At 54.6% G+C, this 20,950-nt stretch overlaps 51 non-coding genes across 51 annotated transcripts; 10 read left to right on the forward strand and 41 right to left on the reverse strand.

The window, feature by feature from the left end:
- Nucleotide 1: 1 nt before the first annotated feature.
- On the reverse strand, nt 2–72 carry Trnag-gcc. The gene has a single exon. It is a non-coding gene; the product is annotated as a tRNA-Gly (tRNA).
- Nucleotides 73–413: 341 nt separating this feature from the next.
- Nucleotides 414–485, forward strand: Trnag-ucc. The gene has a single exon. It is a non-coding gene; the product is annotated as a tRNA-Gly (tRNA).
- Nucleotides 486–1,066: 581 nt separating this feature from the next.
- Trnai-aau lies at nt 1,067–1,140 on the reverse strand. Its single transcript has one exon. It is a non-coding gene; the product is annotated as a tRNA-Ile (tRNA).
- A 198-nt stretch (nt 1,141–1,338) lies between these two features.
- Trnae-uuc lies at nt 1,339–1,410 on the reverse strand. The gene has a single exon. It is a non-coding gene; the product is annotated as a tRNA-Glu (tRNA).
- A 281-nt stretch (nt 1,411–1,691) lies between these two features.
- Nucleotides 1,692–1,764, reverse strand: Trnam-cau. The gene has a single exon. It is a non-coding gene; the product is annotated as a tRNA-Met (tRNA).
- A 293-nt stretch (nt 1,765–2,057) lies between these two features.
- Trnag-gcc lies at nt 2,058–2,128 on the reverse strand. Its single transcript has one exon. It is a non-coding gene; the product is annotated as a tRNA-Gly (tRNA).
- Nucleotides 2,129–2,469: 341 nt separating this feature from the next.
- Trnag-ucc lies at nt 2,470–2,541 on the forward strand. Its single transcript has one exon. It is a non-coding gene; the product is annotated as a tRNA-Gly (tRNA).
- A 581-nt stretch (nt 2,542–3,122) lies between these two features.
- Nucleotides 3,123–3,196, reverse strand: Trnai-aau. Its single transcript has one exon. It is a non-coding gene; the product is annotated as a tRNA-Ile (tRNA).
- A 198-nt stretch (nt 3,197–3,394) lies between these two features.
- On the reverse strand, nt 3,395–3,466 carry Trnae-uuc. Its single transcript has one exon. It is a non-coding gene; the product is annotated as a tRNA-Glu (tRNA).
- A 281-nt stretch (nt 3,467–3,747) lies between these two features.
- Trnam-cau lies at nt 3,748–3,820 on the reverse strand. Its single transcript has one exon. It is a non-coding gene; the product is annotated as a tRNA-Met (tRNA).
- Nucleotides 3,821–4,113: 293 nt separating this feature from the next.
- Nucleotides 4,114–4,184, reverse strand: Trnag-gcc. The gene has a single exon. It is a non-coding gene; the product is annotated as a tRNA-Gly (tRNA).
- Nucleotides 4,185–4,525: 341 nt separating this feature from the next.
- Nucleotides 4,526–4,597, forward strand: Trnag-ucc. The gene has a single exon. It is a non-coding gene; the product is annotated as a tRNA-Gly (tRNA).
- Nucleotides 4,598–5,178: 581 nt separating this feature from the next.
- Trnai-aau lies at nt 5,179–5,252 on the reverse strand. Its single transcript has one exon. It is a non-coding gene; the product is annotated as a tRNA-Ile (tRNA).
- A 198-nt stretch (nt 5,253–5,450) lies between these two features.
- Nucleotides 5,451–5,522, reverse strand: Trnae-uuc. The gene has a single exon. It is a non-coding gene; the product is annotated as a tRNA-Glu (tRNA).
- Nucleotides 5,523–5,803: 281 nt separating this feature from the next.
- On the reverse strand, nt 5,804–5,876 carry Trnam-cau. The gene has a single exon. It is a non-coding gene; the product is annotated as a tRNA-Met (tRNA).
- Nucleotides 5,877–6,169: 293 nt separating this feature from the next.
- Trnag-gcc lies at nt 6,170–6,240 on the reverse strand. Its single transcript has one exon. It is a non-coding gene; the product is annotated as a tRNA-Gly (tRNA).
- A 341-nt stretch (nt 6,241–6,581) lies between these two features.
- Trnag-ucc lies at nt 6,582–6,653 on the forward strand. Its single transcript has one exon. It is a non-coding gene; the product is annotated as a tRNA-Gly (tRNA).
- A 581-nt stretch (nt 6,654–7,234) lies between these two features.
- Trnai-aau lies at nt 7,235–7,308 on the reverse strand. Its single transcript has one exon. It is a non-coding gene; the product is annotated as a tRNA-Ile (tRNA).
- Nucleotides 7,309–7,506: 198 nt separating this feature from the next.
- Nucleotides 7,507–7,578, reverse strand: Trnae-uuc. Its single transcript has one exon. It is a non-coding gene; the product is annotated as a tRNA-Glu (tRNA).
- Nucleotides 7,579–7,859: 281 nt separating this feature from the next.
- Nucleotides 7,860–7,932, reverse strand: Trnam-cau. Its single transcript has one exon. It is a non-coding gene; the product is annotated as a tRNA-Met (tRNA).
- Nucleotides 7,933–8,225: 293 nt separating this feature from the next.
- Nucleotides 8,226–8,296, reverse strand: Trnag-gcc. The gene has a single exon. It is a non-coding gene; the product is annotated as a tRNA-Gly (tRNA).
- A 341-nt stretch (nt 8,297–8,637) lies between these two features.
- Trnag-ucc lies at nt 8,638–8,709 on the forward strand. Its single transcript has one exon. It is a non-coding gene; the product is annotated as a tRNA-Gly (tRNA).
- Nucleotides 8,710–9,290: 581 nt separating this feature from the next.
- On the reverse strand, nt 9,291–9,364 carry Trnai-aau. Its single transcript has one exon. It is a non-coding gene; the product is annotated as a tRNA-Ile (tRNA).
- Nucleotides 9,365–9,562: 198 nt separating this feature from the next.
- On the reverse strand, nt 9,563–9,634 carry Trnae-uuc. Its single transcript has one exon. It is a non-coding gene; the product is annotated as a tRNA-Glu (tRNA).
- A 281-nt stretch (nt 9,635–9,915) lies between these two features.
- Nucleotides 9,916–9,988, reverse strand: Trnam-cau. Its single transcript has one exon. It is a non-coding gene; the product is annotated as a tRNA-Met (tRNA).
- A 293-nt stretch (nt 9,989–10,281) lies between these two features.
- Nucleotides 10,282–10,352, reverse strand: Trnag-gcc. The gene has a single exon. It is a non-coding gene; the product is annotated as a tRNA-Gly (tRNA).
- A 341-nt stretch (nt 10,353–10,693) lies between these two features.
- Trnag-ucc lies at nt 10,694–10,765 on the forward strand. Its single transcript has one exon. It is a non-coding gene; the product is annotated as a tRNA-Gly (tRNA).
- A 581-nt stretch (nt 10,766–11,346) lies between these two features.
- On the reverse strand, nt 11,347–11,420 carry Trnai-aau. The gene has a single exon. It is a non-coding gene; the product is annotated as a tRNA-Ile (tRNA).
- Nucleotides 11,421–11,618: 198 nt separating this feature from the next.
- On the reverse strand, nt 11,619–11,690 carry Trnae-uuc. Its single transcript has one exon. It is a non-coding gene; the product is annotated as a tRNA-Glu (tRNA).
- A 281-nt stretch (nt 11,691–11,971) lies between these two features.
- Nucleotides 11,972–12,044, reverse strand: Trnam-cau. The gene has a single exon. It is a non-coding gene; the product is annotated as a tRNA-Met (tRNA).
- A 293-nt stretch (nt 12,045–12,337) lies between these two features.
- Trnag-gcc lies at nt 12,338–12,408 on the reverse strand. The gene has a single exon. It is a non-coding gene; the product is annotated as a tRNA-Gly (tRNA).
- Nucleotides 12,409–12,749: 341 nt separating this feature from the next.
- On the forward strand, nt 12,750–12,821 carry Trnag-ucc. The gene has a single exon. It is a non-coding gene; the product is annotated as a tRNA-Gly (tRNA).
- A 581-nt stretch (nt 12,822–13,402) lies between these two features.
- Nucleotides 13,403–13,476, reverse strand: Trnai-aau. Its single transcript has one exon. It is a non-coding gene; the product is annotated as a tRNA-Ile (tRNA).
- Nucleotides 13,477–13,678: 202 nt separating this feature from the next.
- Trnae-uuc lies at nt 13,679–13,750 on the reverse strand. The gene has a single exon. It is a non-coding gene; the product is annotated as a tRNA-Glu (tRNA).
- Nucleotides 13,751–14,031: 281 nt separating this feature from the next.
- Nucleotides 14,032–14,104, reverse strand: Trnam-cau. Its single transcript has one exon. It is a non-coding gene; the product is annotated as a tRNA-Met (tRNA).
- Nucleotides 14,105–14,397: 293 nt separating this feature from the next.
- Nucleotides 14,398–14,468, reverse strand: Trnag-gcc. The gene has a single exon. It is a non-coding gene; the product is annotated as a tRNA-Gly (tRNA).
- Nucleotides 14,469–14,809: 341 nt separating this feature from the next.
- Nucleotides 14,810–14,881, forward strand: Trnag-ucc. The gene has a single exon. It is a non-coding gene; the product is annotated as a tRNA-Gly (tRNA).
- A 581-nt stretch (nt 14,882–15,462) lies between these two features.
- On the reverse strand, nt 15,463–15,536 carry Trnai-aau. Its single transcript has one exon. It is a non-coding gene; the product is annotated as a tRNA-Ile (tRNA).
- A 198-nt stretch (nt 15,537–15,734) lies between these two features.
- Trnae-uuc lies at nt 15,735–15,806 on the reverse strand. The gene has a single exon. It is a non-coding gene; the product is annotated as a tRNA-Glu (tRNA).
- A 281-nt stretch (nt 15,807–16,087) lies between these two features.
- Trnam-cau lies at nt 16,088–16,160 on the reverse strand. The gene has a single exon. It is a non-coding gene; the product is annotated as a tRNA-Met (tRNA).
- A 293-nt stretch (nt 16,161–16,453) lies between these two features.
- On the reverse strand, nt 16,454–16,524 carry Trnag-gcc. The gene has a single exon. It is a non-coding gene; the product is annotated as a tRNA-Gly (tRNA).
- A 341-nt stretch (nt 16,525–16,865) lies between these two features.
- On the forward strand, nt 16,866–16,937 carry Trnag-ucc. The gene has a single exon. It is a non-coding gene; the product is annotated as a tRNA-Gly (tRNA).
- A 581-nt stretch (nt 16,938–17,518) lies between these two features.
- Trnai-aau lies at nt 17,519–17,592 on the reverse strand. Its single transcript has one exon. It is a non-coding gene; the product is annotated as a tRNA-Ile (tRNA).
- Nucleotides 17,593–17,790: 198 nt separating this feature from the next.
- Nucleotides 17,791–17,862, reverse strand: Trnae-uuc. The gene has a single exon. It is a non-coding gene; the product is annotated as a tRNA-Glu (tRNA).
- Nucleotides 17,863–18,143: 281 nt separating this feature from the next.
- Nucleotides 18,144–18,216, reverse strand: Trnam-cau. Its single transcript has one exon. It is a non-coding gene; the product is annotated as a tRNA-Met (tRNA).
- Nucleotides 18,217–18,509: 293 nt separating this feature from the next.
- Trnag-gcc lies at nt 18,510–18,580 on the reverse strand. Its single transcript has one exon. It is a non-coding gene; the product is annotated as a tRNA-Gly (tRNA).
- A 341-nt stretch (nt 18,581–18,921) lies between these two features.
- Nucleotides 18,922–18,993, forward strand: Trnag-ucc. Its single transcript has one exon. It is a non-coding gene; the product is annotated as a tRNA-Gly (tRNA).
- A 581-nt stretch (nt 18,994–19,574) lies between these two features.
- Trnai-aau lies at nt 19,575–19,648 on the reverse strand. Its single transcript has one exon. It is a non-coding gene; the product is annotated as a tRNA-Ile (tRNA).
- A 198-nt stretch (nt 19,649–19,846) lies between these two features.
- Nucleotides 19,847–19,918, reverse strand: Trnae-uuc. Its single transcript has one exon. It is a non-coding gene; the product is annotated as a tRNA-Glu (tRNA).
- Nucleotides 19,919–20,199: 281 nt separating this feature from the next.
- On the reverse strand, nt 20,200–20,272 carry Trnam-cau. The gene has a single exon. It is a non-coding gene; the product is annotated as a tRNA-Met (tRNA).
- Nucleotides 20,273–20,565: 293 nt separating this feature from the next.
- Trnag-gcc lies at nt 20,566–20,636 on the reverse strand. Its single transcript has one exon. It is a non-coding gene; the product is annotated as a tRNA-Gly (tRNA).
- Nucleotides 20,637–20,950: the final 314 nt, after the last annotated feature.

Raw genomic sequence — 20,950 nt, forward strand, 5'->3', positions numbered from 1 at the left:
ATGCATCGGCCGGGAATCGAACCCGGGCCGCCCGCGTGGCAGGCGAGCATTCTACCACTGAACCACCGATGCTCGGGCCAGCGGTACCTTCACGCTGCTTCCCGAGCAGATGTCTCAAGGGAAAGTGGGACTGCCGTCAAGCGCCGTAGCATTCTGTGGAGAAGATGCTGCAGACGCTGAATCCTGCACTGCACTGCTTAAAGATGCCGCCAGAACGCGGTCCTCTGCGTACTCTTGCGTCGCCGGCGCCGACTCTTGCCAAAGGATGCGAAATGTGCGCGGATACGCTGTCCGAATGCGTCTGGATGTGCTCCCCTAGCCTGCCTCGAAATGCGCCTGCCGGGTACGATCACCTTCGGCCGCTGCCGACAGGCGGGAAGCCGACTCAGCGCGGTGGCGGGGCGCTCGCTTGTGCGGTGGTGGTGTAATGGTCAGCATAGTTGCCTTCCAAGCAGTTGATCCGGGTTCGATTCCCGGCCACCGCAGCAGGCTTTTAATTTCGCGTATGAGTACTTTTGCCACGCGCTCTTAAACTATTGTTTTTTCGCCCTCTTACTCGCTGCATACCAGCCCTTAGTGTGTCTCGACTTGTCTCGCCTTTGCTCAGCTGACGCGAGAGCTGACGCTCTCAAATCGGCCTATATCAAAACGACAAGCACGAGAAACGACTGAGAGAGGTAAGGAGAGGCGAGGCGATGGACACACAGCACGCCCCCTTCATTTCACGGTGGCGTCTCCCTGGCCGAATCGGGCTGTAGCTCCGAAAACAAAGGAGAAACAAAAATAGGAAGTAAAACTGCCAATAGTGCCCTGTGTTCCCATGCGCTCACCCGCCCAAGTACTGACAAGGGCCAAAGTTGTTACGCATCGGCAATCGGACATTTTCTTTCATTTTCTCTAACCAGTGTATTCAAGATATTATGGCCATTGCCGAGTGAATGCTGTAGTGCTTCCCGACGAGTCGGGTTCGGATCCTCTGTCAACTTCCACGCAGGGTGATGATCATTTGGTCATCACACTCGCCAGCTGAAATCGGCGCTGCCTTTTCGCAGTAGTAAAAGAGAAGTGGCCCGTGGGGGGATCGAACCCACGACCTTCGCGTTATTAGCACGACGCTCTAACCAACTGAGCTAACGGGCCTCGGCAGATGCAGCTGCTCAGCCCTACGCTGGAATCAGATGGCATGAAGCCATACACCATTCCTATGGTCGTCGTGTGTCTGCTTCCCTAGTCTATATTCTGCTGACGGTCACGAAACAGTAGCTATATTGCGAGCAGGACGGGAAACGGCCGCTCGGACAGCTCAAACTTGTCACGATTAGTGTGGAAAAAATTCCGTTCCGGTACCGGGAATCGAACCCGGGCCTCCTGGGTGAAAGGCAGGTATCATAGCCACTAGACCACACCGGATGCGGCCGTTTCATTCGACCGTTCGTACGGTCGCTTGTCGCATTGTCGCTCTCTTTGCGAGCATCTTTGCACATACTGACTGGCAAGGCGCGCACCTCAAACGTCGCAGAGCAATGCTTTTGGCTTCATGCTCTGCTGGGAGAAGAGGAATAGGGAAGCTGTATGTAGCAATAACAGGAAGTAAACATTTTCCCGCTGAAGCGTTGAAACGTTGTGGATAACAAACAAGAAATAAGTTGGCGCCCTAGCAACAGCACCACCTTCAGTCACAGAAAATTAGATGCCCCGGGTGAGGATCGAACTCACGACCTTAAGATTATGAGACTTACGCGCTGCCTACTGCGCTACCGAGGCAGGCGATCGTTAGACCTTCTGGAATCTTGGTAAGTACCGAATACAAGTGGTAGAGAGTCTGCACTCCCTGGCTCATTTTTTCTGTTGCTACACGTGCATTCACGGCGCGGCAGGCAACTTGCGATGCTAGGCCGACGCCAGTATGTACAATAGCACGCAGGAGTCCAAACGAGCAGTCGTCCGCGCTGCATGATTGGTTCTTTCCACACGGAATCCCGCGGTTCATTCTCATGGCTCACGCAGTTCGAGTGCGAAAGACACGCAGCACCCCTACCGGAGAAAAAACAAAATGATGCATCGGCCGGGAATCGAACCCGGGCCGCCCGCGTGGCAGGCGAGCATTCTACCACTGAACCACCGATGCTCGGGCCAGCGGTACCTTCACGCTGCTTCCCGAGCAGATGTCTCAAGGGAAAGTGGGACTGCCGTCAAGCGCCGTAGCATTCTGTGGAGAAGATGCTGCAGACGCTGAATCCTGCACTGCACTGCTTAAAGATGCCGCCAGAACGCGGTCCTCTGCGTACTCTTGCGTCGCCGGCGCCGACTCTTGCCAAAGGATGCGAAATGTGCGCGGATACGCTGTCCGAATGCGTCTGGATGTGCTCCCCTAGCCTGCCTCGAAATGCGCCTGCCGGGTACGATCACCTTCGGCCGCTGCCGACAGGCGGGAAGCCGACTCAGCGCGGTGGCGGGGCGCTCGCTTGTGCGGTGGTGGTGTAATGGTCAGCATAGTTGCCTTCCAAGCAGTTGATCCGGGTTCGATTCCCGGCCACCGCAGCAGGCTTTTAATTTCGCGTATGAGTACTTTTGCCACGCGCTCTTAAACTATTGTTTTTTCGCCCTCTTACTCGCTGCATACCAGCCCTTAGTGTGTCTCGACTTGTCTCGACTTTGCTCAGCTGACGCGAGAGCTGACGCTCTCAAATCGGCCTATATCAAAACGACAAGCACGAGAAACGACTGAGAGAGGTAAGGAGAGGCGAGGCGATGGACACACAGCACGCCCCCTTCATTTCACGGTGGCGTCTCCCTGGCCGAATCGGGCTGTAGCTCCGAAAACAAAGGAGAAACAAAAATAGGAAGTAAAACTGCCAATAGTGCCCTGTGTTCCCATGCGCTCACCCGCCCAAGTACTGACAAGGGCCAAAGTTGTTACGCATCGGCAATCGGACATTTTCTTTCATTTTCTCTAACCAGTGTATTCAAGATATTATGGCCATTGCCGAGTGAATGCTGTAGTGCTTCCCGACGAGTCGGGTTCGGATCCTCTGTCAACTTCCACGCAGGGTGATGATCATTTGGTCATCACACTCGCCAGCTGAAATCGGCGCTGCCTTTTCGCAGTAGTAAAAGAGAAGTGGCCCGTGGGGGGATCGAACCCACGACCTTCGCGTTATTAGCACGACGCTCTAACCAACTGAGCTAACGGGCCTCGGCAGATGCAGCTGCTCAGCCCTACGCTGGAATCAGATGGCATGAAGCCATACACCATTCCTATGGTCGTCGTGTGTCTGCTTCCCTAGTCTATATTCTGCTGACGGTCACGAAACAGTAGCTATATTGCGAGCAGGACGGGAAACGGCCGCTCGGACAGCTCAAACTTGTCACGATTAGTGTGGAAAAAATTCCGTTCCGGTACCGGGAATCGAACCCGGGCCTCCTGGGTGAAAGGCAGGTATCATAGCCACTAGACCACACCGGATGCGGCCGTTTCATTCGACCGTTCGTACGGTCGCTTGTCGCATTGTCGCTCTCTTTGCGAGCATCTTTGCACATACTGACTGGCAAGGCGCGCACCTCAAACGTCGCAGAGCAATGCTTTTGGCTTCATGCTCTGCTGGGAGAAGAGGAATAGGGAAGCTGTATGTAGCAATAACAGGAAGTAAACATTTTCCCGCTGAAGCGTTGAAACGTTGTGGATAACAAACAAGAAATAAGTTGGCGCCCTAGCAACAGCACCACCTTCAGTCACAGAAAATTAGATGCCCCGGGTGAGGATCGAACTCACGACCTTAAGATTATGAGACTTACGCGCTGCCTACTGCGCTACCGAGGCAGGCGATCGTTAGACCTTCTGGAATCTTGGTAAGTACCGAATACAAGTGGTAGAGAGTCTGCACTCCCTGGCTCATTTTTTCTGTTGCTACACGTGCATTCACGGCGCGGCAGGCAACTTGCGATGCTAGGCCGACGCCAGTATGTACAATAGCACGCAGGAGTCCAAACGAGCAGTCGTCCGCGCTGCATGATTGGTTCTTTCCACACGGAATCCCGCGGTTCATTCTCATGGCTCACGCAGTTCGAGTGCGAAAGACACGCAGCACCCCTACCGGAGAAAAAACAAAATGATGCATCGGCCGGGAATCGAACCCGGGCCGCCCGCGTGGCAGGCGAGCATTCTACCACTGAACCACCGATGCTCGGGCCAGCGGTACCTTCACGCTGCTTCCCGAGCAGATGTCTCAAGGGAAAGTGGGACTGCCGTCAAGCGCCGTAGCATTCTGTGGAGAAGATGCTGCAGACGCTGAATCCTGCACTGCACTGCTTAAAGATGCCGCCAGAACGCGGTCCTCTGCGTACTCTTGCGTCGCCGGCGCCGACTCTTGCCAAAGGATGCGAAATGTGCGCGGATACGCTGTCCGAATGCGTCTGGATGTGCTCCCCTAGCCTGCCTCGAAATGCGCCTGCCGGGTACGATCACCTTCGGCCGCTGCCGACAGGCGGGAAGCCGACTCAGCGCGGTGGCGGGGCGCTCGCTTGTGCGGTGGTGGTGTAATGGTCAGCATAGTTGCCTTCCAAGCAGTTGATCCGGGTTCGATTCCCGGCCACCGCAGCAGGCTTTTAATTTCGCGTATGAGTACTTTTGCCACGCGCTCTTAAACTATTGTTTTTTCGCCCTCTTACTCGCTGCATACCAGCCCTTAGTGTGTCTCGACTTGTCTCGACTTTGCTCAGCTGACGCGAGAGCTGACGCTCTCAAATCGGCCTATATCAAAACGACAAGCACGAGAAACGACTGAGAGAGGTAAGGAGAGGCGAGGCGATGGACACACAGCACGCCCCCTTCATTTCACGGTGGCGTCTCCCTGGCCGAATCGGGCTGTAGCTCCGAAAACAAAGGAGAAACAAAAATAGGAAGTAAAACTGCCAATAGTGCCCTGTGTTCCCATGCGCTCACCCGCCCAAGTACTGACAAGGGCCAAAGTTGTTACGCATCGGCAATCGGACATTTTCTTTCATTTTCTCTAACCAGTGTATTCAAGATATTATGGCCATTGCCGAGTGAATGCTGTAGTGCTTCCCGACGAGTCGGGTTCGGATCCTCTGTCAACTTCCACGCAGGGTGATGATCATTTGGTCATCACACTCGCCAGCTGAAATCGGCGCTGCCTTTTCGCAGTAGTAAAAGAGAAGTGGCCCGTGGGGGGATCGAACCCACGACCTTCGCGTTATTAGCACGACGCTCTAACCAACTGAGCTAACGGGCCTCGGCAGATGCAGCTGCTCAGCCCTACGCTGGAATCAGATGGCATGAAGCCATACACCATTCCTATGGTCGTCGTGTGTCTGCTTCCCTAGTCTATATTCTGCTGACGGTCACGAAACAGTAGCTATATTGCGAGCAGGACGGGAAACGGCCGCTCGGACAGCTCAAACTTGTCACGATTAGTGTGGAAAAAATTCCGTTCCGGTACCGGGAATCGAACCCGGGCCTCCTGGGTGAAAGGCAGGTATCATAGCCACTAGACCACACCGGATGCGGCCGTTTCATTCGACCGTTCGTACGGTCGCTTGTCGCATTGTCGCTCTCTTTGCGAGCATCTTTGCACATACTGACTGGCAAGGCGCGCACCTCAAACGTCGCAGAGCAATGCTTTTGGCTTCATGCTCTGCTGGGAGAAGAGGAATAGGGAAGCTGTATGTAGCAATAACAGGAAGTAAACATTTTCCCGCTGAAGCGTTGAAACGTTGTGGATAACAAACAAGAAATAAGTTGGCGCCCTAGCAACAGCACCACCTTCAGTCACAGAAAATTAGATGCCCCGGGTGAGGATCGAACTCACGACCTTAAGATTATGAGACTTACGCGCTGCCTACTGCGCTACCGAGGCAGGCGATCGTTAGACCTTCTGGAATCTTGGTAAGTACCGAATACAAGTGGTAGAGAGTCTGCACTCCCTGGCTCATTTTTTCTGTTGCTACACGTGCATTCACGGCGCGGCAGGCAACTTGCGATGCTAGGCCGACGCCAGTATGTACAATAGCACGCAGGAGTCCAAACGAGCAGTCGTCCGCGCTGCATGATTGGTTCTTTCCACACGGAATCCCGCGGTTCATTCTCATGGCTCACGCAGTTCGAGTGCGAAAGACACGCAGCACCCCTACCGGAGAAAAAACAAAATGATGCATCGGCCGGGAATCGAACCCGGGCCGCCCGCGTGGCAGGCGAGCATTCTACCACTGAACCACCGATGCTCGGGCCAGCGGTACCTTCACGCTGCTTCCCGAGCAGATGTCTCAAGGGAAAGTGGGACTGCCGTCAAGCGCCGTAGCATTCTGTGGAGAAGATGCTGCAGACGCTGAATCCTGCACTGCACTGCTTAAAGATGCCGCCAGAACGCGGTCCTCTGCGTACTCTTGCGTCGCCGGCGCCGACTCTTGCCAAAGGATGCGAAATGTGCGCGGATACGCTGTCCGAATGCGTCTGGATGTGCTCCCCTAGCCTGCCTCGAAATGCGCCTGCCGGGTACGATCACCTTCGGCCGCTGCCGACAGGCGGGAAGCCGACTCAGCGCGGTGGCGGGGCGCTCGCTTGTGCGGTGGTGGTGTAATGGTCAGCATAGTTGCCTTCCAAGCAGTTGATCCGGGTTCGATTCCCGGCCACCGCAGCAGGCTTTTAATTTCGCGTATGAGTACTTTTGCCACGCGCTCTTAAACTATTGTTTTTTCGCCCTCTTACTCGCTGCATACCAGCCCTTAGTGTGTCTCGACTTGTCTCGACTTTGCTCAGCTGACGCGAGAGCTGACGCTCTCAAATCGGCCTATATCAAAACGACAAGCACGAGAAACGACTGAGAGAGGTAAGGAGAGGCGAGGCGATGGACACACAGCACGCCCCCTTCATTTCACGGTGGCGTCTCCCTGGCCGAATCGGGCTGTAGCTCCGAAAACAAAGGAGAAACAAAAATAGGAAGTAAAACTGCCAATAGTGCCCTGTGTTCCCATGCGCTCACCCGCCCAAGTACTGACAAGGGCCAAAGTTGTTACGCATCGGCAATCGGACATTTTCTTTCATTTTCTCTAACCAGTGTATTCAAGATATTATGGCCATTGCCGAGTGAATGCTGTAGTGCTTCCCGACGAGTCGGGTTCGGATCCTCTGTCAACTTCCACGCAGGGTGATGATCATTTGGTCATCACACTCGCCAGCTGAAATCGGCGCTGCCTTTTCGCAGTAGTAAAACAGAAGTGGCCCGTGGGGGGATCGAACCCACGACCTTCGCGTTATTAGCACGACGCTCTAACCAACTGAGCTAACGGGCCTCGGCAGATGCAGCTGCTCAGCCCTACGCTGGAATCAGATGGCATGAAGCCATACACCATTCCTATGGTCGTCGTGTGTCTGCTTCCCTAGTCTATATTCTGCTGACGGTCACGAAACAGTAGCTATATTGCGAGCAGGACGGGAAACGGCCGCTCGGACAGCTCAAACTTGTCACGATTAGTGTGGAAAAAAATCCGTTCCGGTACCGGGAATCGAACCCGGGCCTCCTGGGTGAAAGGCAGGTATCATAGCCACTAGACCACACCGGATGCGGCCGTTTCATTCGACCGTTCGTACGGTCGCTTGTCGCATTGTCGCTCTCTTTGCGAGCATCTTTGCACATACTGACTGGCAAGGCGCGCACCTCAAACGTCGCAGAGCAATGCTTTTGGCTTCATGCTCTGCTGGGAGAAGAGGAATAGGGAAGCTGTATGTAGCAATAACAGGAAGTAAACATTTTCCCGCTGAAGCGTTGAAACGTTGTGGATAACAAACAAGAAATAAGTTGGCGCCCTAGCAACAGCACCACCTTCAGTCACAGAAAATTAGATGCCCCGGGTGAGGATCGAACTCACGACCTTAAGATTATGAGACTTACGCGCTGCCTACTGCGCTACCGAGGCAGGCGATCGTTAGACCTTCTGGAATCTTGGTAAGTACCGAATACAAGTGGTAGAGAGTCTGCACTCCCTGGCTCATTTTTTCTGTTGCTACACGTGCATTCACGGCGCGGCAGGCAACTTGCGATGCTAGGCCGACGCCAGTATGTACAATAGCACGCAGGAGTCCAAACGAGCAGTCGTCCGCGCTGCATGATTGGTTCTTTCCACACGGAATCCCGCGGTTCATTCTCATGGCTCACGCAGTTCGAGTGCGAAAGACACGCAGCACCCCTACCGGAGAAAAAACAAAATGATGCATCGGCCGGGAATCGAACCCGGGCCGCCCGCGTGGCAGGCGAGCATTCTACCACTGAACCACCGATGCTCGGGCCAGCGGTACCTTCACGCTGCTTCCCGAGCAGATGTCTCAAGGGAAAGTGGGACTGCCGTCAAGCGCCGTAGCATTCTGTGGAGAAGATGCTGCAGACGCTGAATCCTGCACTGCACTGCTTAAAGATGCCGCCAGAACGCGGTCCTCTGCGTACTCTTGCGTCGCCGGCGCCGACTCTTGCCAAAGGATGCGAAATGTGCGCGGATACGCTGTCCGAATGCGTCTGGATGTGCTCCCCTAGCCTGCCTCGAAATGCGCCTGCCGGGTACGATCACCTTCGGCCGCTGCCGACAGGCGGGAAGCCGACTCAGCGCGGTGGCGGGGCGCTCGCTTGTGCGGTGGTGGTGTAATGGTCAGCATAGTTGCCTTCCAAGCAGTTGATCCGGGTTCGATTCCCGGCCACCGCAGCAGGCTTTTAATTTCGCGTATGAGTACTTTTGCCACGCGCTCTTAAACTATTGTTTTTTCGCCCTCTTACTCGCTGCATACCAGCCCTTAGTGTGTCTCGACTTGTCTCGACTTTGCTCAGCTGACGCGAGAGCTGACGCTCTCAAATCGGCCTATATCAAAACGACAAGCACGAGAAACGACTGAGAGAGGTAAGGAGAGGCGAGGCGATGGACACACAGCACGCCCCCTTCATTTCACGGTGGCGTCTCCCTGGCCGAATCGGGCTGTAGCTCCGAAAACAAAGGAGAAACAAAAATAGGAAGTAAAACTGCCAATAGTGCCCTGTGTTCCCATGCGCTCACCCGCCCAAGTACTGACAAGGGCCAAAGTTGTTACGCATCGGCAATCGGACATTTTCTTTCATTTTCTCTAACCAGTGTATTCAAGATATTATGGCCATTGCCGAGTGAATGCTGTAGTGCTTCCCGACGAGTCGGGTTCGGATCCTCTGTCAACTTCCACGCAGGGTGATGATCATTTGGTCATCACACTCGCCAGCTGAAATCGGCGCTGCCTTTTCGCAGTAGTAAAAGAGAAGTGGCCCGTGGGGGGATCGAACCCACGACCTTCGCGTTATTAGCACGACGCTCTAACCAACTGAGCTAACGGGCCTCGGCAGATGCAGCTGCTCAGCCCTACGCTGGAATCAGATGGCATGAAGCCATACACCATTCCTATGGTCGTCGTGTGTCTGCTTCCCTAGTCTATATTCTGCTGACGGTCACGAAACAGTAGCTATATTGCGAGCAGGACGGGAAACGGCCGCTCGGACAGCTCAAACTTGTCACGATTAGTGTGGAAAAAATTCCGTTCCGGTACCGGGAATCGAACCCGGGCCTCCTGGGTGAAAGGCAGGTATCATAGCCACTAGACCACACCGGATGCGGCCGTTTCATTCGACCGTTCGTACGGTCGCTTGTCGCATTGTCGCTCTCTTTGCGAGCATCTTTGCACATACTGACTGGCAAGGCGCGCACCTCAAACGTCGCAGAGCAATGCTTTTGGCTTCATGCTCTGCTGGGAGAAGAGGAATAGGGAAGCTGTATGTAGCAATAACAGGAAGTAAACATTTTCCCGCTGAAGCGTTGAAACGTTGTGGATAACAAACAAGAAATAAGTTGGCGCCCTAGCAACAGCACCACCTTCAGTCACAGAAAATTAGATGCCCCGGGTGAGGATCGAACTCACGACCTTAAGATTATGAGACTTACGCGCTGCCTACTGCGCTACCGAGGCAGGCGATCGTTAGACCTTCTGGAATCTTGGTAAGTACCGAATACAAGTGGTAGAGAGTCTGCACTCCCTGGCTCATTTTTTCTGTTGCTACACGTGCATTCACGGCGCGGCAGGCAACTTGCGATGCTAGGCCGACGCCAGTATGTACAATAGCACGCAGGAGTCCAAACGAGCAGTCGTCCGCGCTGCATGATTGGTTCTTTCCACACGGAATCCGGCGGTTCATTCTCATGGCTCACGCAGTTCGAGTGCGAAAGACACGCAGCACCCCTACCGGAGAAAAAACAAAATGATGCATCGGCCGGGAATCGAACCCGGGCCGCCCGCGTGGCAGGCGAGCATTCTACCACTGAACCACCGATGCTCGGGCCAGCGGTACCTTCACGCTGCTTCCCGAGCAGATGTCTCAAGGGAAAGTGGGACTGCCGTCAAGCGCCGTAGCATTCTGTGGAGAAGATGCTGCAGACGCTGAATCCTGCACTGCACTGCTTAAAGATGCCGCCAGAACGCGGTCCTCTGCGTACTCTTGCGTCGCCGGCGCCGACTCTTGCCAAAGGATGCGAAATGTGCGCGGATACGCTGTCCGAATGCGTCTGGATGTGCTCCCCTAGCCTGCCTCGAAATGCGCCTGCCGGGTACGATCACCTTCGGCCGCTGCCGACAGGCGGGAAGCCGACTCAGCGCGGTGGCGGGGCGCTCGCTTGTGCGGTGGTGGTGTAATGGTCAGCATAGTTGCCTTCCAAGCAGTTGATCCGGGTTCGATTCCCGGCCACCGCAGCAGGCTTTTAATTTCGCGTATGAGTACTTTTGCCACGCGCTCTTAAACTATTGTTTTTTCGCCCTCTTACTCGCTGCATACCAGCCCTTAGTGTGTCTCGACTTGTCTCGCCTTTGCTCAGCTGACGCGAGAGCTGACGCTCTCAAATCGGCCTATATCAAAACGACAAGCACGAGAAACGACTGAGAGAGGTAAGGAGAGGCGAGGCGATGGACACACAGCACGCCCCCTTCATTTCACGGTGGCGTCTCCCTGGCCGAATCGGGCTGTAGCTCCGAAAACAAAGGAGAAACAAAAATAGGAAGTAAAACTGCCAATAGTGCCCTGTGTTCCCATGCGCTCACCCGCCCAAGTACTGACAAGGGCCAAAGTTGTTACGCATCGGCAATCGGACATTTTCTTTCATTTTCTCTAACCAGTGTATTCAAGATATTATGGCCATTGCCGAGTGAATGCTGTAGTGCTTCCCGACGAGTCGGGTTCGGATCCTCTGTCAACTTCCACGCAGGGTGATGATCATTTGGTCATCACACTCGCCAGCTGAAATCGGCGCTGCCTTTTCGCAGTAGTAAAAGAGAAGTGGCCCGTGGGGGGATCGAACCCACGACCTTCGCGTTATTAGCACGACGCTCTAACCAACTGAGCTAACGGGCCTCGGCAGATGCAGCTGCTCAGCCCTACGCTGGAATCAGATGGCATGAAGCCATACACCATTCCTATGGTCGTCGTGTGTCTGCTTCCCTAGTCTATATTCTGCTGACGGTCACGAAACAGTAGCTATATTGCGAGCAGGACGGGAAACGGCCGCTCGGACAGCTCAAACTTGTCACGATTAGTGTGGAAAAAATTCCGTTCCGGTACCGGGAATCGAACCCGGGCCTCCTGGGTGAAAGGCAGGTATCATAGCCACTAGACCACACCGGATGCGGCCGTTTCATTCGACCGTTCGTACGGTCGCTTGTCGCATTGTCGCTCTCTTTGCGAGCATCTTTGCACATACTGACTGGCAAGGCGCGCACCTCAAACGTCGCAGAGCAATGCTTTTGGCTTCATGCTCTGCTGGGAGAAGAGGAATAGGGAAGCTGTATGTAGCAATAACAGGAAGTAAACATTTTCCCGCTGAAGCGTTGAAACGTTGTGGATAACAAACAAGAAATAAGTTGGCGCCCTAGCAACAGCACCACCTTCAGTCACAGAAAATTAGATGCCCCGGGTGAGGATCGAACTCACGACCTTAAGATTATGAGACTTACGCGCTGCCTACTGCGCTACCGAGGCAGGCGATCGTTAGACCTTCTGGAATCTTGGTAAGTACCGAATACAAGTGGTAGAGAGTCTGCACTCCCTGGCTCATTTTTTCTGTTGCTACACGTGCATTCACGGCGCGGCAGGCAACTTGCGATGCTAGGCCGACGCCAGTATGTACAATAGCACGCAGGAGTCCAAACGAGCAGTCGTCCGCGCTGCATGATTGGTTCTTTCCACACGGAATCCGGCGGTTCATTCTCATGGCTCACGCAGTTCGAGTGCGAAAGACACGCAGCACCCCTACCGGAGAAAAAACAAAATGATGCATCGGCCGGGAATCGAACCCGGGCCGCCCGCGTGGCAGGCGAGCATTCTACCACTGAACCACCGATGCTCGGGCCAGCGGTACCTTCACGCTGCTTCCCGAGCAGATGTCTCAAGGGAAAGTGGGACTGCCGTCAAGCGCCGTAGCATTCTGTGGAGAAGATGCTGCAGACGCTGAATCCTGCACTGCACTGCTTAAAGATGCCGCCAGAACGCGGTCCTCTGCGTACTCTTGCGTCGCCGGCGCCGACTCTTGCCAAAGGATGCGAAATGTGCGCGGATACGCTGTCCGAATGCGTCTGGATGTGCTCCCCTAGCCTGCCTCGAAATGCGCCTGCCGGGTACGATCACCTTCGGCCGCTGCCGACAGGCGGGAAGCCGACTCAGCGCGGTGGCGGGGCGCTCGCTTGTGCGGTGGTGGTGTAATGGTCAGCATAGTTGCCTTCCAAGCAGTTGATCCGGGTTCGATTCCCGGCCACCGCAGCAGGCTTTTAATTTCGCGTATGAGTACTTTTGCCACGCGCTCTTAAACTATTGTTTTTTCGCCCTCTTACTCGCTGCATACCAGCCCTTAGTGTGTCTCGACTTGTCTCGACTTTGCTCAGCTGACGCGAGAGCTGACGCTCTCAAATCGGCCTATATCAAAACGACAAGCACGAGAAACGACTGAGAGAGGTAAGGAGAGGCGAGGCGATGGACACACAGCACGCCCCCTTCATTTCACGGTGGCGTCTCCCTGGCCGAATCGGGCTGTAGCTCCGAAAACAAAGGAGAAACAAAAATAGGAAGTAAAACTGCCAATAGTGCCCTGTGTTCCCATGCGCTCACCCGCCCAAGTACTGACAAGGGCCAAAGTTGTTACGCATCGGCAATCGGACATTTTCTTTCATTTTCTCTAACCAGTGTATTCAAGATATTATGGCCATTGCCGAGTGAATGCTGTAGTGCTTCCCGACGAGTCGGGTTCGGATCCTCTGTCAACTTCCACGCAGGGTGATGATCATTTGGTCATCACACTCGCCAGCTGAAATCGGCGCTGCCTTTTCGCAGTAGTAAAAGAGAAGTGGCCCGTGGGGGGATCGAACCCACGACCTTCGCGTTATTAGCACGACGCTCTAACCAACTGAGCTAACGGGCCTCGGCAGATGCAGCTGCTCAGCCCTACGCTGGAATCAGATGGCATGAAGCCATACATACACCATTCCTATGGTCGTCGTGTGTCTGCTTCCCTAGTCTATATTCTGCTGACGGTCACGAAACAGTAGCTATATTGCGAGCAGGACGGGAAACGGCCGCTCGGACAGCTCAAACTTGTCACGATTAGTGTGGAAAAAATTCCGTTCCGGTACCGGGAATCGAACCCGGGCCTCCTGGGTGAAAGGCAGGTATCATAGCCACTAGACCACACCGGATGCGGCCGTTTCATTCGACCGTTCGTACGGTCGCTTGTCGCATTGTCGCTCTCTTTGCGAGCATCTTTGCACATACTGACTGGCAAGGCGCGCACCTCAAACGTCGCAGAGCAATGCTTTTGGCTTCATGCTCTGCTGGGAGAAGAGGAATAGGGAAGCTGTATGTAGCAATAACAGGAAGTAAACATTTTCCCGCTGAAGCGTTGAAACGTTGTGGATAACAAACAAGAAATAAGTTGGCGCCCTAGCAACAGCACCACCTTCAGTCACAGAAAATTAGATGCCCCGGGTGAGGATCGAACTCACGACCTTAAGATTATGAGACTTACGCGCTGCCTACTGCGCTACCGAGGCAGGCGATCGTTAGACCTTCTGGAATCTTGGTAAGTACCGAATACAAGTGGTAGAGAGTCTGCACTCCCTGGCTCATTTTTTCTGTTGCTACACGTGCATTCACGGCGCGGCAGGCAACTTGCGATGCTAGGCCGACGCCAGTATGTACAATAGCACGCAGGAGTCCAAACGAGCAGTCGTCCGCGCTGCATGATTGGTTCTTTCCACACGGAATCCGGCGGTTCATTCTCATGGCTCACGCAGTTCGAGTGCGAAAGACACGCAGCACCCCTACCGGAGAAAAAACAAAATGATGCATCGGCCGGGAATCGAACCCGGGCCGCCCGCGTGGCAGGCGAGCATTCTACCACTGAACCACCGATGCTCGGGCCAGCGGTACCTTCACGCTGCTTCCCGAGCAGATGTCTCAAGGGAAAGTGGGACTGCCGTCAAGCGCCGTAGCATTCTGTGGAGAAGATGCTGCAGACGCTGAATCCTGCACTGCACTGCTTAAAGATGCCGCCAGAACGCGGTCCTCTGCGTACTCTTGCGTCGCCGGCGCCGACTCTTGCCAAAGGATGCGAAATGTGCGCGGATACGCTGTCCGAATGCGTCTGGATGTGCTCCCCTAGCCTGCCTCGAAATGCGCCTGCCGGGTACGATCACCTTCGGCCGCTGCCGACAGGCGGGAAGCCGACTCAGCGCGGTGGCGGGGCGCTCGCTTGTGCGGTGGTGGTGTAATGGTCAGCATAGTTGCCTTCCAAGCAGTTGATCCGGGTTCGATTCCCGGCCACCGCAGCAGGCTTTTAATTTCGCGTATGAGTACTTTTGCCACGCGCTCTTAAACTATTGTTTTTTCGCCCTCTTACTCGCTGCATACCAGCCCTTAGTGTGTCTCGACTTGTCTCGACTTTGCTCAGCTGACGCGAGAGCTGACGCTCTCAAATCGGCCTATATCAAAACGACAAGCACGAGAAACGACTGAGAGAGGTAAGGAGAGGCGAGGCGATGGACACACAGCACGCCCCCTTCATTTCACGGTGGCGTCTCCCTGGCCGAATCGGGCTGTAGCTCCGAAAACAAAGGAGAAACAAAAATAGGAAGTAAAACTGCCAATAGTGCCCTGTGTTCCCATGCGCTCACCCGCCCAAGTACTGACAAGGGCCAAAGTTGTTACGCATCGGCAATCGGACATTTTCTTTCATTTTCTCTAACCAGTGTATTCAAGATATTATGGCCATTGCCGAGTGAATGCTGTAGTGCTTCCCGACGAGTCGGGTTCGGATCCTCTGTCAACTTCCACGCAGGGTGATGATCATTTGGTCATCACACTCGCCAGCTGAAATCGGCGCTGCCTTTTCGCAGTAGTAAAAGAGAAGTGGCCCGTGGGGGGATCGAACCCACGACCTTCGCGTTATTAGCACGACGCTCTAACCAACTGAGCTAACGGGCCTCGGCAGATGCAGCTGCTCAGCCCTACGCTGGAATCAGATGGCATGAAGCCATACACCATTCCTATGGTCGTCGTGTGTCTGCTTCCCTAGTCTATATTCTGCTGACGGTCACGAAACAGTAGCTATATTGCGAGCAGGACGGGAAACGGCCGCTCGGACAGCTCAAACTTGTCACGATTAGTGTGGAAAAAATTCCGTTCCGGTACCGGGAATCGAACCCGGGCCTCCTGGGTGAAAGGCAGGTATCCTAGCCACTAGACCACACCGGATGCGGCCGTTTCATTCGACCGTTCGTACGGTCGCTTGTCGCATTGTCGCTCTCTTTGCGAGCATCTTTGCACATACTGACTGGCAAGGCGCGCACCTCAAACGTCGCAGAGCAATGCTTTTGGCTTCATGCTCTGCTGGGAGAAGAGGAATAGGGAAGCTGTATGTAGCAATAACAGGAAGTAAACATTTTCCCGCTGAAGCGTTGAAACGTTGTGGATAACAAACAAGAAATAAGTTGGCGCCCTAGCAACAGCACCACCTTCAGTCACAGAAAATTAGATGCCCCGGGTGAGGACCGAACTCACGACCTTAAGATTATGAGACTTACGCGCTGCCTACTGCGCTACCGAGGCAGGCGATCGTTAGACCTTCTGGAATCTTGGTAAGTACCGAATACAAGTGGTAGAGAGTCTGCACTCCCTGGCTCATTTTTTCTGTTGCTACACGTGCATTCACGGCGCGGCAGGCAACTTGCGATGCTAGGCCGACGCCAGTATGTACAATAGCACGCAGGAGTCCAAACGAGCAGTCGTCCGCGCTGCATGATTGGTTCTTTCCACACGGAATCCCGCGGTTCATTCTCATGGCTCACGCAGTTCGAGTGCGAAAGACACGCAGCACCCCTACCGGAGAAAAAACAAAATGATGCATCGGCCGGGAATCGAACCCGGGCCGCCCGCGTGGCAGGCGAGCATTCTACCACTGAACCACCGATGCTCGGGCCAGCGGTACCTTCACGCTGCTTCCCGAGCAGATGTCTCAAGGGAAAGTGGGACTGCCGTCAAGCGCCGTAGCATTCTGTGGAGAAGATGCTGCAGACGCTGAATCCTGCACTGCACTGCTTAAAGATGCCGCCAGAACGCGGTCCTCTGCGTACTCTTGCGTCGCCGGCGCCGACTCTTGCCAAAGGATGCGAAATGTGCGCGGATACGCTGTCCGAATGCGTCTGGATGTGCTCCCCTAGCCTGCCTCGAAATGCGCCTGCCGGGTACGATCACCTTCGGCCGCTGCCGACAGGCGGGAAGCCGACTCAGCGCGGTGGCGGGGCGCTCGCTTGTGCGGTGGTGGTGTAATGGTCAGCATAGTTGCCTTCCAAGCAGTTGATCCGGGTTCGATTCCCGGCCACCGCAGCAGGCTTTTAATTTCGCGTATGAGTACTTTTGCCACGCGCTCTTAAACTATTGTTTTTTCGCCCTCTTACTCGCTGCATACCAGCCCTTAGTGTGTCTCGACTTGTCTCGCCTTTGCTCAGCTGACGCGAGAGCTGACGCTCTCAAATCGGCCTATATCAAAACGACAAGCACGAGAAACGACTGAGAGAGGTAAGGAGAGGCGAGGCGATGGACACACAGCACGCCCCCTTCATTTCACGGTGGCGTCTCCCTGGCCGAATCGGGCTGTAGCTCCGAAAACAAAGGAGAAACAAAAATAGGAAGTAAAACTGCCAATAGTGCCCTGTGTTCCCATGCGCTCACCCGCCCAAGTACTGACAAGGGCCAAAGTTGTTACGCATCGGCAATCGGACATTTTCTTTCATTTTCTCTAACCAGTGTATTCAAGATATTATGGCCATTGCCGAGTGAATGCTGTAGTGCTTCCCGACGAGTCGGGTTCGGATCCTCTGTCAACTTCCACGCAGGGTGATGATCATTTGGTCATCACACTCGCCAGCTGAAATCGGCGCTGCCTTTTCGCAGTAGTAAAAGAGAAGTGGCCCGTGGGGGGATCGAACCCACGACCTTCGCGTTATTAGCACGACGCTCTAACCAACTGAGCTAACGGGCCTCGGCAGATGCAGCTGCTCAGCCCTACGCTGGAATCAGATGGCATGAAGCCATACACCATTCCTATGGTCGTCGTGTGTCTGCTTCCCTAGTCTATATTCTGCTGACGGTCACGAAACAGTAGCTATATTGCGAGCAGGACGGGAAACGGCCGCTCGGACAGCTCAAACTTGTCACGATTAGTGTGGAAAAAATTCCGTTCCGGTACCGGGAATCGAACCCGGGCCTCCTGGGTGAAAGGCAGGTATCATAGCCACTAGACCACACCGGATGCGGCCGTTTCATTCGACCGTTCGTACGGTCGCTTGTCGCATTGTCGCTCTCTTTGCGAGCATCTTTGCACATACTGACTGGCAAGGCGCGCACCTCAAACGTCGCAGAGCAATGCTTTTGGCTTCATGCTCTGCTGGGAGAAGAGGAATAGGGAAGCTGTATGTAGCAATAACAGGAAGTAAACATTTTCCCGCTGAAGCGTTGAAACGTTGTGGATAACAAACAAGAAATAAGTTGGCGCCCTAGCAACAGCACCACCTTCAGTCACAGAAAATTAGATGCCCCGGGTGAGGACCGAACTCACGACCTTAAGATTATGAGACTTACGCGCTGCCTACTGCGCTACCGAGGCAGGCGATCGTTAGACCTTCTGGAATCTTGGTAAGTACCGAATACAAGTGGTAGAGAGTCTGCACTCCCTGGCTCATTTTTTCTGTTGCTACACGTGCATTCACGGCGCGGCAGGCAACTTGCGATGCTAGGCCGACGCCAGTATGTACAATAGCACGCAGGAGTCCAAACGAGCAGTCGTCCGCGCTGCATGATTGGTTCTTTCCACACGGAATCCCGCGGTTCATTCTCATGGCTCACGCAGTTCGAGTGCGAAAGACACGCAGCACCCCTACCGGAGAAAAAACAAAATGATGCATCGGCCGGGAATCGAACCCGGGCCGCCCGCGTGGCAGGCGAGCATTCTACCACTGAACCACCGATGCTCGGGCCAGCGGTACCTTCACGCTGCTTCCCGAGCAGATGTCTCAAGGGAAAGTGGGACTGCCGTCAAGCGCCGTAGCATTCTGTGGAGAAGATGCTGCAGACGCTGAATCCTGCACTGCACTGCTTAAAGATGCCGCCAGAACGCGGTCCTCTGCGTACTCTTGCGTCGCCGGCGCCGACTCTTGCCAAAGGATGCGAAATGTGCGCGGATACGCTGTCCGAATGCGTCTGGATGTGCTCCCCTAGCCTGCCTCGAAATGCGCCTGCCGGGTACGATCACCTTCGGCCGCTGCCGACAGGCGGGAAGCCGACTCAGCGCGGTGGCGGGGCGCTCGCTTGTGCGGTGGTGGTGTAATGGTCAGCATAGTTGCCTTCCAAGCAGTTGATCCGGGTTCGATTCCCGGCCACCGCAGCAGGCTTTTAATTTCGCGTATGAGTACTTTTGCCACGCGCTCTTAAACTATTGTTTTTTCGCCCTCTTACTCGCTGCATACCAGCCCTTAGTGTGTCTCGACTTGTCTCGACTTTGCTCAGCTGACGCGAGAGCTGACGCTCTCAAATCGGCCTATATCAAAACGACAAGCACGAGAAACGACTGAGAGAGGTAAGGAGAGGCGAGGCGATGGACACACAGCACGCCCCCTTCATTTCACGGTGGCGTCTCCCTGGCCGAATCGGGCTGTAGCTCCGAAAACAAAGGAGAAACAAAAATAGGAAGTAAAACTGCCAATAGTGCCCTGTGTTCCCATGCGCTCACCCGCCCAAGTACTGACAAGGGCCAAAGTTGTTACGCATCGGCAATCGGACATTTTCTTTCATTTTCTCTAACCAGTGTATTCAAGATATTATGGCCATTGCCGAGTGAATGCTGTAGTGCTTCCCGACGAGTCGGGTTCGGATCCTCTGTCAACTTCCACGCAGGGTGATGATCATTTGGTCACCACACTCGCCAGCTGAAATCGGCGCTGCCTTTTCGCAGTAGTAAAAGAGAAGTGGCCCGTGGGGGGATCGAACCCACGACCTTCGCGTTATTAGCACGACGCTCTAACCAACTGAGCTAACGGGCCTCGGCAGATGCAGCTGCTCAGCCCTACGCTGGAATCAGATGGCATGAAGCCATACACCATTCCTATGGTCGTCGTGTGTCTGCTTCCCTAGTCTATATTCTGCTGACGGTCACGAAACAGTAGCTATATTGCGAGCAGGACGGGAAACGGCCGCTCGGACAGCTCAAACTTGTCACGATTAGTGTGGAAAAAATTCCGTTCCGGTACCGGGAATCGAACCCGGGCCTCCTGGGTGAAAGGCAGGTATCCTAGCCACTAGACCACACCGGATGCGGCCGTTTCATTCGACCGTTCGTACGGTCGCTTGTCGCATTGTCGCTCTCTTTGCGAGCATCTTTGCACATACTGACTGGCAAGGCGCGCACCTCAAACGTCGCAGAGCAATGCTTTTGGCTTCATGCTCTGCTGGGAGAAGAGGAATAGGGAAGCTGTATGTAGCAATAACAGGAAGTAAACATTTTCCCGCTGAAGCGTTGAAACGTTGTGGATAACAAACAAGAAATAAGTTGGCGCCCTAGCAACAGCACCACCTTCAGTCACAGAAAATTAGATGCCCCGGGTGAGGATCGAACTCACGACCTTAAGATTATGAGACTTACGCGCTGCCTACTGCGCTACCGAGGCAGGCGATCGTTAGACCTTCTGGAATCTTGGTAAGTACCGAATACAAGTGGTAGAGAGTCTGCACTCCCTGGCTCATTTTTTCTGTTGCTACACGTGCATTCACGGCGCGGCAGGCAACTTGCGATGCTAGGCCGACGCCAGTATGTACAATAGCACGCAGGAGTCCAAACGAGCAGTCGTCCGCGCTGCATGATTGGTTCTTTCCACACGGAATCCCGCGGTTCATTCTCATGGCTCACGCAGTTCGAGTGCGAAAGACACGCAGCACCCCTACCGGAGAAAAAACAAAATGATGCATCGGCCGGGAATCGAACCCGGGCCGCCCGCGTGGCAGGCGAGCATTCTACCACTGAACCACCGATGCTCGGGCCAGCGGTACCTTCACGCTGCTTCCCGAGCAGATGTCTCAAGGGAAAGTGGGACTGCCGTCAAGCGCCGTAGCATTCTGTGGAGAAGATGCTGCAGACGCTGAATCCTGCACTGCACTGCTTAAAGATGCCGCCAGAACGCGGTCCTCTGCGTACTCTTGCGTCGCCGGCGCCGACTCTTGCCAAAGGATGCGAAATGTGCGCGGATACGCTGTCCGAATGCGTCTGGATGTGCTCCCCTAGCCTGCCTCGAAATGCGCCTGCCGGGTACGATCACCTTCGGCCGCTGCCGACAGGCGGGAAGCCGACT

The sequence above is a fragment of the Schistocerca americana genome, unplaced genomic scaffold (assembly GCF_021461395.2).
Source record: "Schistocerca americana isolate TAMUIC-IGC-003095 unplaced genomic scaffold, iqSchAmer2.1 HiC_scaffold_882, whole genome shotgun sequence".
NCBI classification, from domain to species: Eukaryota; Metazoa; Arthropoda; class Insecta; order Orthoptera; family Acrididae; genus Schistocerca; species Schistocerca americana.